The sequence below is a fragment of the Emydura macquarii genome, unplaced genomic scaffold (assembly GCF_026122565.2).
Source record: "Emydura macquarii macquarii isolate MOO-44397 ecotype Brisbane River unplaced genomic scaffold, CSIRO-AGI_Emac_v2 contig_2539, whole genome shotgun sequence".
Classification (NCBI taxonomy): Eukaryota; Metazoa; Chordata; order Testudines; family Chelidae; genus Emydura; species Emydura macquarii.
The window spans coordinates 6,076-11,053 of NW_027132676.1; the positions used below are offsets into that span (position 1 = coordinate 6,076).

The 4,978-nt window shown below is 47.8% G+C and overlaps 1 long non-coding RNA gene across 1 annotated transcript; it reads left to right on the forward strand.

The window, feature by feature from the left end:
• Positions 1 to 270: 270 nt before the first annotated feature.
• Positions 271 to 4,412, forward strand: LOC137163460 (uncharacterized). The gene is made up of 3 exons (XR_010922722.1): positions 271 to 392; positions 2,873 to 2,979; positions 4,350 to 4,412. It is a non-coding gene; the product is annotated as an uncharacterized lncRNA (long non-coding RNA).
• The last annotated feature ends 566 nt before the right edge of the window (positions 4,413 to 4,978 follow it).

Here is a 4,978-nt window from a genome sequence, read left to right on the forward strand (position 1 = left end):
TTTCTAAACCTTTGATCATTTTTGTTGCTCTTCTCTGGACTCTATCCAATTTGTTCACATCTTTCCTAAAGTGTGGCACCCAGAACTGGACACAGTTTTCAGCTGGAGCCTCACCAGTGCCAAGTAGAGCGGGACAATTACCTCCCGTGTCTTACATACGACGCTCCTGTTAATACAGCACAGAAAGATAGTAGCCTTTTTTGCAATTGCATCACATTGTTGGCTCTGAAAGGGAAACTATATAACTTTAGATAACAACGATTCTGGCATTCCTGTGGAGGACGCTGTTGCAGTGGACTTTGGTGCAGCTGGCTCTCTCTCACTGTCTCCTGGTAATGACAAGCTGATCCCCACACACACCGACAGTCTTTTCATCTATGCGTCTACCCCAGGTAAGAGAGCAAACACCGTTCTCTCTGACGTTGCTGAAGTAACCGTGTAACTGCACTGATGTCTTTGTGCCAGCTGCTGGCTTTGCTGAAGGGTGGCACAAACATTCATGTATGAAATTTACAATCCCGTGGCCACTCCAGACAGCTCATTCCTGTTCCCTGCTGGAGTCTCACCAACTCCAATCACTCAGTGTTTCCTCCCGTGGTCCCCAGCAAAGCCCATGCTACCTGGAACCCAAGATAGATTCTGTTCTGTCCCTTTAAATGTCACCTGACTGCTGTTTGGTGCTAACCATGTATTTACACTTGAACGACATGGGTCCGGTCTCAACACAGACGTTGCAACAGTTTAACTAAACCAGTTTAAAATAACACCTTTAGTTAAGCTAGTGCAAGCCCTTCATTGCAGTTTAAACCTAGTAAAAATCAGTTTAACTTTCACCAACAAACTCCTGGTGCACGGAAAACAGATATAAGCCATGTTTTGTTCTGTATTTCTACAACACCTAAGGTAATCTTTGGTGTTGGCTGGGGCTCCTAGGTTTTACCATAATACACCTAATATATAATGTACAGCGCCTAGTGCAGAGGGGTCCTGGGCCATGATTCAGGCTCCTAGGCACTACCATAATATATCTCAGAGATAATGTACAGCGCTTAGCCCAATGGGGTCCTGACTTCTAGGTGCTACCGGAATACAGATAAATAATAATAGTAATTACAACTGCTATGAGCATCTGCATAGGGGCTTGCTCTGGTTTAAGTGAAGGGGTTTATATGAAACTGGTTTGGTTAAACTTCTGTGCTGCGGTGCTGCCTCCCCTGCAACCATGGAGCTGCTCTGGTGTGAGCTGGGGGTGCTCTGAGCAGCTGCCGTTCCGCCTGCCTCCCTCCATGGCCCCAGACTGGATGCCTGCTGCACCATGGGGTACGGATGCACGCTGCAGCCTGCTTCCCTGTGAGATCTCAGGAGAGAGCACCTGGGGAGCTAGCAAAAGCCAGCCCAGGTGTGGAAGGAGAAGAGGGGAAACTGAGACAACAAGACCTGCATGTAGGGCAGGACAGAGGGCTGGTCGCTGGCCATGACCCATAACCAGAAACCCCTTGGAGTCATGCTAAGGGGGGTGAACTGGCTGGAGGGCCGAGTTAGCGACAGAGACAGTGCTGGAGCAACTGTTGGCCGCGGACGCCAACCCGGGAGAAAGCCGCTATGCCACAACTGGCCACGCGGGGGCTCCTCATGGTGAGCAGACTCCGTTACAGGGTGAGTCATCAAAGCTTCTGCCCCATGCCCTTGTATTCCTAGAATTGTCAGGCTGCAAGGGATCTCGATACGTCATCCTGACCATCCCCCCTGCTGAGGCAGGGCCAAGTAACCCTAGAAAATCCCTGACAGGTGCTTGTAGGGTTGCATTTGTTGTTATAGGGCCTGCATTTTGTAAATGCACAGTTACAAGTACGTCATTGCAAAACAAATTAAAAATTGAATAGGTCCTTCGACATGACATGTCATTAACCTGAGGAACTCACTGCCACAGGATGTTACGGAGGCCAAGAATTTAACAGGAGTCAAAAGAGGAGTGGGCATTTATCTGGATAACCAATATCCAGCGATAGAACAGTTAATTCTAACAAAAGAGAGTTTTTAGCACAGATATTAAATCTCCTCCTTCAGCATTTGATCCAGTCTCTAGTAGATGCTGGGATGAGACCTAATCAACTTTATCCAGTCAGAGCCAGAAACCGTGATCGCACTTGTAGGGCCAAGTTACATGGGTGGTTTATCCAGGTATAGGTATACCATTGAAACTGAGGTGGAACTTGTACCCCTCAAGGACCGAATGGTGCTGCTAGCGGGTGCAATTGCAGTGAGACGTGGGGCTGGTGGGGCCCATGGATGACATGTTTAGCACAGCGGCATGTGTGCCTTGGAGAGAAGAATGCCCTACAGAGAGGGAGCATGTCTGGGGGGAGGCTGTGCTGGTGCAGGCTGGCAGAGCTGCGTCTAATGGCTACCGTCTAACAGAGTTGCCCCCAAGTTGATGTAACCCAGGCAGAGATTATCTCAAGCAGTGCAGAGGTGCCCCACACATCCTCTTCCTGCTGCTTGAAACACAGGATGTGGGGGGAATAAAAATCTTTAAGCCCCCAGAGGCACGAGGACTGCAGTAATATCAGTGGTCTCGCAAAAGTCCTTCTTGGGCTCCGAAAAGCAGAGTTAGAGGCCATCACAACATGTGCTCCAGCCACTGTGTGAGCATTTCACAAAGGACTGAGAGATGAACTCCTCCCAGTGACAGCCCTGAATGCTAATCCCAGCCTTCAATTCGCCCATCTAGCGCATGCTGAAGTCTGATTCATCTTGCCTACACTAGTGTTAGCAAAGGTTAGAACGTGCTAGCTGCCAAGAAAAAAACCCGCAGGCTGTTTTGAAAGTCTCATTCTGTGTGATGTAACCTAATTACCTTGCTGTTCATCAGGATACGTCGCCTATCGAAATAAACAGGCCGGATCCAGGTTGATCCAGACCATAGCAAAGATCTTCGAAGAGTCTCGAGGCTATCACATTCTGGAGTTACTTACCGAGGTAAGGGACACAGGTGACATGTGACCTCTGTGTCTGGCAACTCCCTCCTACATCTGTGTGTGTATCACAGGGTGTCTTAGCCAAGGCTGTGATATGAAGCGTGAACCAGATCCGACCAAATGTCCAGAGGGAGAGCACCACCCTTCCCGTAATACACAGCTCAGATGCTGGACCTGGGCCGGGGGAAGCTGAACGGAAAACGAACTGGGTTCTGTTCAGTGTCACAAAACTCCCCAGCTCTGTAATGCAACTTCATTCTTTCAGCCAAGCAGCAGATCTTTCTCTGAGTAGGCTTGGAGAAATTTGAACACTGAGGAGGTGGACACAATTCAATGCAGTGGATTTTTAGAATGTAACACCCTCATCTGTGCACCTGACGTGTGACCCCTCCACGCATCAGCTTGGTTGTTGCATTCTTTATTTTGGCCAAAAGGAAACTGTCTCTGCAGTCCTCTTGGTCTCTTCCAACGTGCTAATGCAGCTACCCTCTGGCACACGGCATTGGTGAGAAAGATGCTGGACTAGTCCATCCAGTGGTGGGGTGCGTCTTTTATAGAGGGGGTTGAAAGATTGAGGAGGGTACAGAAAACAGCCACAAGGACAGGAGAAAACATCTGGCAGCGAGAGACTTAAGAGCTCGATCTGTTCAGCTTCTCAAAAAGAAAACTGAGAGGTAACAACACTACAGCAAAAGTGACCATCCGAAGAAGCTTCCTTTTCCCCAACAAAATTATTCAGTGCTGTATCTGAGCCCCTCGAAAGCAGAGGATTTTCCTTTTAACTCTATCCAACTAAATGGGCAAGAAAATTAAAAAATGAAGCTTACTTGACTTTTTAAGTGTCAAAAGCTCTAACTGTTTTCCTTCCTTTGTGTGATCAATAAAAGGTTAGAAGTTTGTTTTTTAAAATGTGGATTGTTCGAGCCCCTGGCTGGGGCTGTAACAGATGATCTGCTCCATGGCTGGGCACAGAAGGGGAGCTGTAACATACACTGAGCCATCTGAGCTAATGCCTCAGACATGGATGGGTAGTTCACACCTCTCAGAGTTACTAATAATAGTTAAAAGAGTGCCGCTGGCTGGGTGGAAATGCTCATTTTGGTTTAAGAGCAGCTGGTTGTGGTTTACTGCCAGTCTGCTCCTAATCGATTTAAGATAAACTGAAATAAGGAGTGTTCAGACAGGGGGTGCCTCTGGCGGAATTAAACCGATGAACGTTTGCATGTAGATAAGGCTGGAGAGGCTGAAATCAGACACTAGAGTCATCACTATAGGTCTGAAGCTTCATTCAATCACTGATCGTTATTGAAACTGCTGTTGTGACATTAAAACACCACTTCCAAATGACTATGGATGTTCAATCTCATGCAGGTAATTCAAAGGGTTTCGAAAACAGATTTTAAGAAGAAGAAATATAAAATGAACCCCGTTTTCCAGAGCTCACTGAGGCAGCTGCTCTTTTTGAAGGTAAGGGATGCAGGCGTTTCCATTGCTGACTCTCCCTTCACTTTTGTGCTGCTGCGGCTAGATATGGAACTGATATTTCTCCCACTTGCCTTTGTTGTCGCTCACCCCCAGCAAACCTGGGACCAGAGGCAGGATTGACAGCAGCTCTGACGTTTAGGGGGATGATGCTGAGAACAGAAGATCCTCTCACTAACGTACATCGCATCCTGTCCTCAGGAGTTTGGTCTCTAAAAAAGAAAACGGGGTGGAGGGGGGACAAATTTACAATTTAAGATGATCTGCTGGTGCTGGGCAGCTTAGCAATGTTCATCCTTCTTATCCCACTGAAGCTTCTTCGGGCTCACATTGCGAGATCCATGAGTTTGCACTGTGACAAAGAGCTGGGGTGGGGTGGGCAGAGGGATGAAGACATATTCATGAAGGAAGCAGAAACTAACTGTAAAGGGTTCTGTGTCAGAGCTAGTTCAGCTAAATTCTGTCCCCCCGGCTTTGTACAGGAGTCAAAAGATGGACAGCCTTCCTCCTCGGCCTTC